Source organism: Acinonyx jubatus, chromosome C1 (assembly GCF_027475565.1).
Source record: "Acinonyx jubatus isolate Ajub_Pintada_27869175 chromosome C1, VMU_Ajub_asm_v1.0, whole genome shotgun sequence".
NCBI classification, from domain to species: Eukaryota; Metazoa; Chordata; class Mammalia; order Carnivora; family Felidae; genus Acinonyx; species Acinonyx jubatus.
Window position 1 is genome coordinate 55,808,927 of NC_069381.1, and position 13,543 is coordinate 55,822,469.

Here is a 13,543-nt window from a genome sequence, read left to right on the forward strand (position 1 = left end):
CTTCCTCATGACCTCATTTAAACCTAATTACCTTACAAAGGCCCCACCTCTAAATACCATCATAGTGAGGATTAGAGCTTCAACATATGAACATTAGGGGGACACAAACATTTAGTTCATAACAGCATCCTACAAATGAATTTAAGTGGTGCACTAGAAAATATTAAATACAATAAAAGCAATAAAAGAAGAACAGAAATACAAAAAATGCATGATATAAATCCGAATAAAATTTCAACAAATATGTTGAAAGTAAAAGCATTTGACAAACATATATTGGAAACTGACAACACCTGTTGCTGGTAAGGATGCGATAGGAACTCTCATTTATTGCTGGTGGGTACATAGAAACGGACTCATTGGAAGACAGTTTGGCAGTTTCTTATAAAGCTAAACATAATCTTATCTTATGAGCCAGCAATGTGCTCCTAGATATTTATCCAACTGATCTGAAGCCTTATATCACAAAAAACCTGCACATGAATGTTTATAGTAGCTGTATTTACAATGGCCAAAAGCTGAAAACAACCAAAATGTCCTTTAATAGGTGAATAGGTAAACTGTGGAGTGAAATATTATTCAGTGATAAAAAGACATGAAGCCATAAAATGGCATGATAAATTTTAAATGCATATACTAAGTGAAATAAACCATTTTTAAAAGGCTGCATACTCTATGATGCTAATATATGACAATCTGGAAAAGAGAAAACTAGAGACAGTAAAAAAGATCAGAGTTGACAGGAGATAGGAGTGCAGGGGAAGTTCCAGTAGATGAACTACAGGAAATTTTTTAGGGTGTTGAAAGAATTTTGTGTGATAATGTAATTGTGGATATAGGACACTATGCATTTGTCAAAACTTTAGAGCCAAGAGAGTGAACTTCAATTATGCAAATATTAAAAAATCATTTAGGAGGTAGAGGAATCCGAGGATTGAATCCAGTATGTGACAACACTGTCTCTGTTGTATGTCTTAAAAATGTGTAAAACAACCTCACTGAAGGGGCTTGGGTAAGAGGTGCTGACCTAAGTAACTTTGGAAATGAATGAAGTCTATAAATAGTGACAAAAGAAACTATGCATATGCACTGTCACTAGTTGATAAAGTTATTTCCCATGGGCATACAGCTTAACAATTCTGATACTGCTATTCTGGAATTGAACAGGTAAGTAAACTGATGTCATGATGGGAGTCAGCTGTTAGGTGATGTCTCACTGTTACAATGATAAGTCATGTCCACAGTATGTATCCTTGATAAACAAAAGGAGAGGGCTAGAAGGATTCAAGTGGAAATGGACTAGAGTTTGAGACATTAGTATGAACTCATGTTAGGCTTAATATCAATATAGATGTTTATATACAGAGATGTGTATGTGTGCAGGTTAGTACATACATGTATATTTCCTTGCTCTGTCATCTGAGCAGGCCAGTAGCAATTAGCACACTTAGTGCCCAGATTTTGGTTTCTAATGACATTCACCAATAAAAGGAACCAGGGCTTCTTGGAGAACTAGTTGATTCTAGGACTAGGACAGGAAATATACAAAATGAGCCTGGATCATCCTACAGTGTCAGAAAGTAAGGAAGTGTTCAAAAGCAAGCTAACAAACAGACACCCGCAGTGTTGGACATACATCTGAGGGACACAGGAACTAAATGAAAGAACTCTCAGTGGCCAAAGCTGGAATAATTTAAGCAACAAAATTTGTAAGATACTATTGGGCCATAATCCAAATTATAAAATGGGTATCCATGAGTCCATACTGATACAAATAAGTGATTGAATAAATATTAACTGGGGTGAAGAGACAGACCTCCCATGCAGAAGAATTCCAAGTTTGGGCTGTATATAGTGACTCTCTTACAAAGAGTACGGTATGAAAAGGAAGGAAAAATGAGTAACTTTACAGGAGAGAAACCTGACAAACACTTACCTCAGTCAGCTAAGCAAGCTCAACATCAACAGTTATAAGTCATATTGATAGTATATATACTTGATAAGATGTGATGAAAATGGCACTTTACCTTTGTGGTTTTCCTCTCAAATGCATAACCCCAGTCTAATCACAAGGAAAACATAATAATGGAGGGACATTACACAAAGTACCTGGCCAGGATGCCTCAGATATGTTAAAGTCATCAAAAACAAGGAAAGTCTGAGAAACTCTCATGTCAAGGGGAGAATGAGTAGACATGATAAGCAAATGTAATGTGGCCTCCTGGATGGGATCCTGAATCAGAAAAGGACAAAGAAAAACTGAGGAAATCTGATTAAAGAATGGACTTTAATTAATAATAGTGTATCAGTATTAGTTTATTAATTTTAATAAATGTACCATACCAATGTAAGATGTTAATAATAGGGGAAAATTAATGTGAGTTGTGTGGAAACTCTGTATTTTACAATTTTTGTAAATTTTCTGTAAATCTAGAACTGTGTACCTGTGTGTGTATGTATCATGAAAGCAGTAACCATAAAAATGTTATAGTGGCATGGGATACCCGGGTGGCTCAGTTGGTTAAGCATATGACTATTTTAGCACAAGTCCTGATCTCGCAGTTTGTGAGTTCAAGACCCATGTTGGGCTCTGCACAGACATTGTGGACCCTGCTTGGGATTCTCTCTCCCTATCTCTCTGCTCCTCCCCTGCTCTCTCTCTCACTCTCTCTCAAAATAAATAAATAAACTTAAAAAAATTAAAAAAAATACATATATATTTTTTTAAAAGTTATAGTGGCTCTAATAATGTCAAGTAAAATAGAATTTAAGGCAAAAATATAATAGATAAAATGTGATATGTCCATAATGCCCATATAATGAAATATTATTCAGCAATAAAACGGTATGAACTATTGATACCCACTACAACATGGATGAACCTCAAAAACATTATGCTGATTGGAAAAAGCCAGATGCAAAAGATCTATTGTTATAGATTCCATTTATACCAAATGTCCAGAAAAGGCAAACCTATAGAGACAGCAAGTAGATTAGTGGTTGCCTCAAGCTGGAAGTGGAAAAGTGGTTTGGCTGCAAATAGGCATGAGGGATCTTTTTGGGGTGATGGAAATGTTCTAAAATGGGACTGTGGCGATGACTCTAAATTTAATTTTACTGAAGATCATTGAACAGTACGTTTAATCTGAGGCAAATTTTAGGGGGGGGGCAGTGAAACTTCTGATGTGTAAATTATATGTCAATAAAGCTGTTTAAAACATAAAAAAAATAAATTTAGATAAGTTAATGATTAACAAGCAGATTAATATCAATATTGGCCATTTCTATGGCCTATAAGAATGCACATGATAGCCCTGGCACAGAAGCAGGCCAAGGAGTCAATTTAATCATAGGTCATGCTGCATTATGCTTAGGCAAGGTGCTGGCTTTGTTTAGTTTTGCCTTTAAAATGTTGTAATGAAATTTTGCCCTACTTTCTAAGAACTTAAATTACATTTCTTCTTCCTTTTTTCTTTGTAGTTGGAGAATTTGTGGCACATTGACTGAACAAAACACAGTCTTGTTCTTATGACTCCTTGCCGGTGTGATGTGGAATTACACTCTCCTGAGGACATGGTCAGTACTTAAAGGCCCTTCCTTCTCAATGTCCAGAGAAAGCTGTTTCCAAGCTCTTCCTCACCAGCCATGGTGGCCTCCTGGTCTTTGCTGGGAATCTGGGAGGCAGACACAATAGCTAGACAACCTCAAGGATGGCTAGAATTCTGTTCCTTCTGGCTTACCAAAGGGCAAACCCAGGGTCAGTAGGTCCTTCCCAGTGTTGGATGGTCACTTTCAACCAGCCCACAGATACACTGTGGAAGCAAACCTCAAGAGCAGCAAAGCCTGTACAAAGAGGTAATTCATACACAAGGGTAGTTCTGTGGTAGTTGGTAGACCCCCAGTGGGACATGTAAGTTCATAACCAGCCTGAATTGAGTTATGAGAAAGTTAAAATCATCACCATCATCATTAGTGATACAAAGATGGTAGGGAAGAAGAGAGCTGTTCTGAGTTATTCTTGTTTCCCAGCATTTTGTGAGGTGTCCTATCTCTAGGCCTTTGTATATACTTCTCTCTCCTGTCATGTCTCTCTTCCACCTAGGAAAATCTTTTAACACTGTCAAGATTCAACTCAAATGTTCTTTCTTCCAAGAAGCTTTCTTTGACTCCCTTCACTTTAGTGAAGGAGGTACACTCTCCTTTGTATGCCTTGGGGCTTGGTGCCTGTCCTAGTTTTTGTCTTCCTCTATTATACTCTATTATACTCTAATTGATACTCTATTATATCATGTACCTTCCTGTTCTCAGCCTTAGATGAAGAGTATCTTGAGGAGCTCAGTTGAACTGTTGATTCATCTCTACATCCCAGGACATAGTACAGTGACCGGCATGGAGAAGGAGAAGTGGCTCATAATGAATATTCCATTAATGAGCAAGGAATGAGTAAAAGAAGAATGAAGAGAGACCAGCCTCCAGAGGAAACTTTGAAGTTTCCTCTCACCCTATTCCTGTATCCCCCAGTTGGCCTGGGTTGCCACACCCTTTGTGGGATCTGTGCTATTTCTAGCCCATTTTTCAAAAACATTTTTATTATAGGTTGAAACATGCAACTTTGAAAATTGTCTTTCAAGTTCATGGCCTTCAACCCTAGAATTAGGTTGCAAATATGTGTCTTTGGTTGCTAGTAATGAAAAAAAGATTGAATGGGGAGAACTTTCCATGGGAAGGACATATAATAATGTTACAAAGAGCAGTCTTTATAACATTGCAAGGGAATATCATATTTTTTTCCAAATGCTTTACAAGGATGTTGGGGAAGAGGATGACCTTAGGCCTCACCAATTCTTTCTCTATGGTTCTACGTATTGACTTGCAAAGAGGCCACACTGCATTGCTCTTCGCCAAGATAAGCATTTAGAAATGCATTTATTCATGTCCTGCCTCCCATATTTGTGAAACAAACTCATTTCATAGTTCCTTCTTATCTCTGAGCAATGAATTTACTGAGATAAACAGATATATAGCATGTCCTGAAACCTCCCACAATGCACCTCTTTCACAAACTTGATCTCCCTTTCTCCTAACATACAAACCTCTTCTAGAAATATACTTGTTCCACTGTTAGTGTTCCCTGGAAAGCAGTCCTACCTCAAATTCAACACACACCCAGATATTTTTGGAAAATTTTTGTTGTCTTGTACCTGATTAGGTTTGGTAGTATTGAAGGGTGTTAAAATTTAGCCTCCCTTAGTGCATCAGTTCAGGATAAATCCACATTTTGTGCTCTCACATAAAAACTTAATGCAGTGTAGACCCTTGTGTGTGTGACTGTTTCTTCCATGACCTTGAAGGTAGAGGGTGGGTCTAGTTCCCTTCCTGATACCCACGGCCTAATTCTGGGCCTGACATCGAAAAGGTACTTGATAAAATGTGACTTTTAACTTTGAGCCCTTACAAGCACAACATGACTGTGTTTAGCACCTGAAGGGCCAGTGTTAGCAGAAGGATGAAAAATTGGGGATGTTTGGGCAGCATTTGAGAATTAGTGGTGGCCAGGAAGATCTCTTAAATGAGGAAAGGCAAGGAAGCTAGTGGAAGACAGTTAAATGGGGCAGAGGAACTCGAAAAGGGGAATAGACAAAGAACCACTGTCAGGCTGGGCTCTTCCTCCTTACCTGTCCTCAGCTCCAGGACCCATTGAACTTCTTTGGGTTTTTCTTTGTTGTCCCACCTGCTCCAATTCTGGCCAGGAAAGTTGCAGTGCAGGATGAGTAATTGTAAGCAGGTGGAGAACAGTAACTGAATGTAAAGTTTAGGAATTTATTTAGTCAAGAATTTTGAAGTTATGTTAAAATGTCAGGCTGTACTATAATATTTCACTGCTCAAGGAGTAGACCTTCTAAACGACTAATCATCTTTCCCCTGTAAAATGTAGTATGCTCCAGTGGAAACAGCCCATGAACAACAGCCTGGTGTTCCATTTCTCCAAGGTCTGCCAGAATTGCTGCTGGGTTGATTTGGAGGATTGGCTGGGTTGGGCTAAGGTTAAGCCAGGAAGATTTTTTTCAAAGTGGCATTTGGGGGTAACTACGGTATGTTCCCAAACAACAGATGATGAAGACAAAGAGATGTGATCGTAAAGGTATGTGACCTCAAAGGTATCTAACTTTTTTCTTTTGCCAGATTCTTATTTGTCAAAATAGCCCAGAGAATGTCAACCAAAGGTCATGTTGGAAGAAAAATTACAATTTGCCAAATTTTTTTTTAACTTCAGTTTTTTAAGAAGTAGGAAATAAACAGTGGTTAGACTGCAGGTGTCTTTTTGTTTAATTGTGAAGACACTTTTAGAATATCTTAAATGCCTTCCAAAATGTGGTAGTTAATATTTAAAGTATAAATATTTAAGCAAAATAAGAAACTTGCCTATTGGGCAAAATGAGAAATTTTGAACTCTTCATTTGAGTTCAGAGTGTACAATCTGTAACTCTGTACCCGAGTTCTTGGCATGTAGTGGGAGTTCATAAACATTTGGCGAGTGAGTGGGGAAGCTAAAAACCAACTGCATTATGCAATCCTGCTCTGCTATTTCAGTTGGAAGCAGCTAGTTGGTTATACCTAATGGGGCCTTAGCATTGTGATTCTTTTGCTATAAAAGTAGATAGAGTGAGAAGACAGGCACAACTTTAAACTACCTATTCTCAACAGCAAGAAGACTATTTTATTAGAAATGTGTGTGTGTACTTGTGTTTGTAGGAAAAGCTTACAATGCAACAGAACCAGCTTTCTGAAAATTGGCCATGCAATCTTTGTAATCAGTACTTCATGTGCTTGTCGTTGTTACAAATGGGTGAGCAGATAACTCCAAGATTTTATAAGGCCACAGTTATTTAATTAAACTAATGGTGGTATCATTTTGCATTTTTCTGGATTGCAAAGTCATATATTTTTTAATTGTACAAAATAAAAAAGCAGAAAGAAATGAAAACTCAGAGTCACTACTATTGATACGTTTTTAGAGTATTTTTAGTGCAAAGATATGTAATAGGCAGAATTCCAAGATGGGGTTATTCTTGTGATTACGTGATGTTACCTGGAAAAAGGAATTTTATAGAGGTAGTTAAGTTACTAATCAGTTGACCTTAAAATAAGGACATTATTCAGGTGTGGGCCTAACCTAATGATAGGAATCCTTTAAAAGCAAAGTTTTCTTTCCCTAGTTGAAGAAGTAAAAGTCAGAGATTCAAAACATGAGAGGAATTCAACATTCCAGCCAACATTGCTGGCTTGAAGATGGAGAGATCCACAAGTTGAAGAATTTGAGTGATGGGGTGCCTGGGTGACTCAGTCAGTTTAGCATCCAACTCTTGATTTCAGCTCAGGTCATGATCTCATGGTTCCTGAGATTGAGCCCCACATTGGGCTCTGCACTGACAACTCGGAACCTACTTGAGATTTTCTTCTTCCCTCTCTCTGCCCCCACTTGCGCGCACATACTCTCCCTCTCTCTCTCTCAAAATAAATAATTAAAAAAAAAAAAAAGAATGTCAGTGATATGTAGGAGTTGGAAGTTACTCCTAGCCAACAGCCAGAAAGTGAATGGAGACCTCAGTCTTACAGCCAGAAAGAACTGGATTCTTCTAACAACGTGAATGAACTTGAAAACAAATTCTCATACAGAGCCTCCAGCTTAGCCAACATCTTGATTTCAGTATTTGAGATCCTAAGCAGAGGACGTAGCTAAAGCACAGGTCATAGCTAAGACAGGTCTAACCCAGACTACAGACCCACAGAAACTGTGTGATGGTAAGGGTGGGTTCTTTACAGCTGCTAAGTTTGTGGTAATTATGTCACAATAAAAGAGTAATATAGATTTTCCAGTACCTGAAAGTGAGGTCTGCCCCACAATAATAAATATCTGAAGTCTGGAAGTGGCTTTGGAATAGCTGGAGGCTGGAAGAATTTTGAGGAATATGATAGGAGAGAACTAAAATTGCCTTGAACAGACTGTTAGCAGAAACATGGACACTGAAGATGCAGCTGATGAAAGTTCAGAAGGAATTGAGCATTATAGTGAAAACTTAAATTGTTTTGGAGAAATCATAAATCACCATGAACAGACTGTTATTAGGAACTTGGGCTTTGAGAACACTGCTGGTGAAGACTCAGAAGGAAGTACAAAGCATGTTATTGGAACTGGAGGAAGGAGGAAAATCCTTATGTGGTGGCAGAAAGCTTAGAAAAAATTGTAGCCTCTAGTTATGTCAAAAGCAGAATTTTGTGACAACTTGGATATAATAGCTAAGGAAATTTCCAAGCAAAGGGTTGAAGGAGCTTGTTTGTTTCTTCTTGCTGCTTATACTAAAATCTAAGAAAAAAGAAGTAATTTAATTTTTGTTAAGCTTTTATTTTAATTCTAGTAAGCTCACATATGTGTTATATTAGTTTCAGGTGTACAATATAGTGATTCAACAGTTCCATACATCACACTTTGCTCATCACAACAGGTGCACTCCTTAATTGAAAAAAGAAATATTTTGAAGGGAAAAAAAATCCTGGTAAACATAAAAGTCTGGATAATTGTGAAAAGTTTCAACCATTCCAGATGGTAAAAGATTCTAAATGTCAGAAGTGGCTTCTGAAAACATGGTATAGAGGGTTGTGTGATTATTCATCTTTTTGTCAAAACAACAGAAAGGCCAATAGGTCAAAGTATTCAGTCATACATAAGACTCTTCTAGGAGATTAAGGGTGTGATACAGGGCTCCCATCAATCAAACCAGAGGGTGTCTGAGAAACCTAGGGGTATTGTCCCTCAGCCATCTGAGCAGAAACCAGAGATGGAGAAGAGATACTTCAAAAAGATTTGTGGGTGTTGCTTTTGTTTAATGGCGTGAAACTGTGAAATTCATGCAAGGATAAATAATATAATGGGTTGAATAATTCCTCCCTAAAATCATGTTTACCTAAAATCTGTGAATGTGACCTTATTTGGAAATATAATCAAGCTAAGATGAGGTCACGATTAGCATAGACCCTAATCTAATGACTGGTGTCCTCATAAGAAGAAGAAAAGTTGGACAGTATTCTAAGTATTCTGGTAGCATTCTAAGTTAGTCCTTGATCTCTGCCCTCTGGTGTTACTTTCTGATTTTATTACATAGGAATAGGGATTTTACAGATGAAATTAAGGTTACTAATCAGTTGACCTTAAGAGAGTGAGGGTATCCAGGTACGCCTGTCCTAATCACATAAACCTTTTAAGATGAAAGTTTTTCTCTGAGTGGTCGGAGAAGCAGAAGTCAGAGATTCAAAGCATGAGAAGAATTCAACTTACCATTGGTGGCTTGAAGACGGAGGGAGCCACATGTTGAGGATTGTGAGAAACCTCTGGAGTTGACAGTGACCCCTGGCCAACAGCCCCCAATAAGAAGATGGAGACTTTAGTGCTACAACCACAAGAACTAGATTCTGCCAACAACCTGAATGGGCTAGGAAACAGATTCTTCCCTAGAACCTCCTCATGAGAAGACAGCTCAGCTAACATCTTGATTTCATACAATCTCTGAGAACCTCAACAGAGGGCCACCTAAAGTGTATTGGACACCTGACCCCTGGAAATTGTGAGATATAAATTTGTGTTGTTTACAGTTATGTTTGTGGTAATTTGTTACACACCAGTAGAACAATAATGTGAGTGTATGTGTGTATAAACACACACACACACACACACACACACTGTTAAGCAAAAGAGATCACATTTTTAGTAAACCATATAAAATCAGCCTAGCCCGAGGTTTTTTTTTTTTTTTTAAGTTTGTTTATTTTTGACAGAGAGAGAGGCAGAGAATGAGCAGGGAAGAGGCAGAGAGAGATGGAGACACAGACTCGAAAGCAGGCTTCAGGCTCTGAGTTGTCAGCACAGAGCCTGATGCGGGGCTCGAACTCACAAACTGCGAGATCATGACCTGAGCTGAAGTCAGATGCTCAACCAACTGAGCCACCCAGGCGCCCCCAGACTAGCCAGAGGTTTATAGGACAATCTCATAGGTCACTGATTAAATGAATTTTCATAGGTCACATACGATTCTAAAAATTTTTTAAAAGCCCATAATAAAGAGGGGTAACTCTAGTTTTAAGCTCCTTAATGCTTTATCCCTCTGGGAAATTCTGTGAGGAGTATATATACCTGGATAGTATGTATTCTCAGAGAGTTGAGATCTCAGACCAAATCACTTCTACAAATGATCACTGGGCACCTTATATGCACTACTTGACATTGGATTAACACTGAGGATTGAATAATAAATATTTCTGGCTCTTCAGGGACTTTATGTTGGATGAGGGAAATAAGGAAATATATAATGGTAATATGATGTATTAACTATTATGATTGGGTAATACAGGAATGCATATGAGGATTACTTAATCCCAACCTGAGAGTGAGGTGGTGATAGGAAATTCTGCAGATCTGAGGAGCAACGAAGTAACAACTAAATTGGATTATGGTGTTTATGCATAGACAGGTAGGCAGATATGAGTGTGGTGTGTGTGTGTGTGTGTGTGTGTGTGTGTGTGTGTGTGTGTTTGAGCACAGGAAATACATATAAAATATACTTGAAGGTACGAGAGCAATTGATAGACCTACAAGCATTTCAGTGTATCTGGAGCTAGAATGCAAGGGGCAAGTGGCTAGAGAGAGATGAAGAGGTAAATACAGACCGCTTACGAAGGGTCTTGTATACTAATGTGAACTTTATCTTGAAAATGGTGGGAAAAATAATTTAAAGTATTAAGCATAGGATGTTACCAGGTTTTCCCTTTAGAAAAAACTGTTTGCGGTATAGAGATGAATTACAGGGAGCAGACCAAATTGCAGGGCGATCAGACCAGACTCTTCCAGACTAAAGGTATCTGAACTGAGTGATGGTGGTAATGAAAAGGAGTGCATGGCCTTGAGAGATAATAGAGACTAAATGATCAGCATGTGTTTGCTTGGAACTGGGCTATGAAGAAGGGGAAGAAGAAAGGTTCACGTGCAGGTTTTGGACTTTTGAGGTTAGGTGACTGGCTGCACCAGTCAACAAGTTGGAGCAGTATTGAGGAGGAGATGAGCTCAGTTTTGGACATGCTGAATTTGAAGAGTATGTGAGATAGCCAAAGGGAAATGTCAAGTAGGAACTTGCTTGTATTGTTCTACAGGACACAGGAGACAAATCTCAGCTGGATAGAGGTTTGGACGGGTGGGTGCAATGAAATTACCATTGGGGAAGGGAGTTGAAATTGTTGGCCAGAGAATGGCTGAAGTGATAAGAAGCTATACTATTTATCTGTAAAACCAGGATAATAATTTATCTGTAGTAATTCATTAGGAGACAGTCAGGCTGGAGGCTTGGCAAACTCTGACACATAAACATATAGATGTTATCAGAGCAAAGGATACATGCTAAGCAAAGGATTTTCAGGTATCTCACCCAAGATCTGTGAGGTGAGTGTAGCTTCTCAGGTTTCCTTAGTTCTTCACAGAACAACTGCCTACGTTGATGGTGGTCATGTTTCACTTCACCAGGATGAGGTCCTACCAGGTTGCAGGAAGCCCTGCATAGGGGCTTACCAAGTCTCTTATATTCTGAAATATGTCACACCCAGACTTCAGTATAATTACTTTATAAGGCTGAGGAAACCTCCTTTTACAAACCTGTATCTAGTCGGATAGGTTCCAGGTACAGTTCCTCACTAAGCCACCAGTGCCATCTTGCCACGTTGTCCTAGATTTTAGAATGATGGCTAGGCATCTAGTGTGTGTAGTTGCACTGCAATATAATGAACAGTGTCTACATATTCAGTTCAAGAACTTGAATGAATGGGCTTAGCATGGAGGGCTTGACTGAGGCCCTCCACATCTAGTTCACAGAGTAGCCCTGAGAATTAAATGATGGGAAGGCAAGGAGATGCTTAGGACTCAAAAAAGTCACTACTCTTGTAAATTGCTCTTACTTATTGCTATTACTACTGCTGTGGCAACTATTATTGGAAAGGAAGTGACGACAAGAGGGGCTGACATTGGGAGACAGAGGAGGGTGTGTGGAAGTCATGACGAGTTTGAATAATAGAATGGTAGTAGCTGAATGAGAGAGGCAGAAGGTTGCAGTGAGTGGAGTGTTTGAATTCAAGCTTTATGAGAGGGAAGGGTTCCAAGTAATGGTAAGACTATAGCAATCTCCGGTGGACGTGGGAGTATGAGATATGAGAGGTGGGAGAGGGACATGTGAGATGAAGGTTATTAGCACTAAGAAGGTCAAAGAAGCCAGGGACTGGGGAGTCCAGTAGGTCATCCATGGGATTGTGGAGCTCTCCCGGGATGACAGTGTGACTTGTATTAGAGGAGATAAATGTAAGTGCTAACATCTTTGATATAAGAAGGAAACACCTGAGCTATGTTGGTAGGATCCCCATGCCTGACAGTGTCTCTGGATCATGTGGTTTTAGCAGAGCTATTATGCACACTACTTATACCCTTGGCAGAGTTCTCGCTATCCTCTAACTTCAGGACGTGACTCAATTGGGCTGATTTCCAGAGAGCTGCTGCGATAGTGTAGGGCCTGAGCTGGCTGGCTGGAACACATCCGATGTGCTGCACCCGTTCTTCCAGTCCCCGTCAAGCTGCCCTGCTTCCAGGAAGAAAGACCCCTTAGAGCTACTTGCCTGAATATCACGAGATCTGTTCTCATTCTAATTTAGAATGCAGGGGCTTGTGTGATGACTCATACATTTGAAAAGCCCAAATTAAGTAGTGGTGATCTCAACCATGATTCACTGATGAAAACTGGAAAGTGATTCATCTCCTTTATGTGCTTGTCCTTGGGAGTCACAAGGCTTAAAGGTCTTTCTTCTGGAGAACACATCGCACTCAAGGAAAGACACTGGGCCCTCCTGTGGTGGTATTTTAGTAATGACACGGAGTCATTCACTACATTTTCTTACAAGTCCATTTGTTTTGGTTCATTTTATTCCCATCTCTAATCTGTAAGATGTTCTTGAGCTGTGGTGACTCATTGCTAATAAATTAGGGAAGGCAATGATGCTTTTAGGCCAAAGGTGGCGGGTCCATTTAATAAATCATTGGTGCAGTCACAACTTGGAAATGTGGAGAGACCGTTGTATCTTATGTGTTATCTATTTGTTATCAAGGGGTAACATTTTTTTTCTTAGAAGAATAACTAGGCTTAAATAAATTTGTAAGATCTTAAGAGAAAATATTAATAAAAATACTTAAAAGTAAAAATGACTTCTATTATAACAAATAAACCAAGAGATTAATCACTCTTGTGTACCAGAAATAGCATTTTATGGAATTAAAGTTAATACCCAAAAGATCCATCTGAAAAAGAAAAGACCATATGATTTGACCATATGATGCTTTTAGGCCAAAGGTGGCGGGTCCATTTAATAAATCATTGGTGCAGTCACAACTTGGAAATGTGGAGAGACCGTTGTATCTTATGTGTTATCTATTTGTTATCAAGGGGTAACATTTTTTTTCTTA

At 38.8% G+C, this 13,543-nt stretch overlaps 1 long non-coding RNA gene across 2 annotated transcripts in view; it reads left to right on the top strand.

The window, feature by feature from the left end:
- Positions 1 to 9,730, top strand: part of LOC113599319 (uncharacterized) — a 71,353-nt gene extending 61,623 nt beyond the window's left edge. The window contains exons 4-5 of one of the 2 annotated variants that reach the window (XR_008294940.1): positions 3,481 to 3,576; positions 5,936 to 9,730. This is a non-coding gene — a long non-coding RNA (uncharacterized LOC113599319). Of the gene's footprint in view, positions 1 to 3,480 lie in introns of both variants that reach the window. The other variant, XR_008294939.1, reaches the window with a different exon arrangement.
- The last annotated feature ends 3,813 nt before the right edge of the window (positions 9,731 to 13,543 follow it).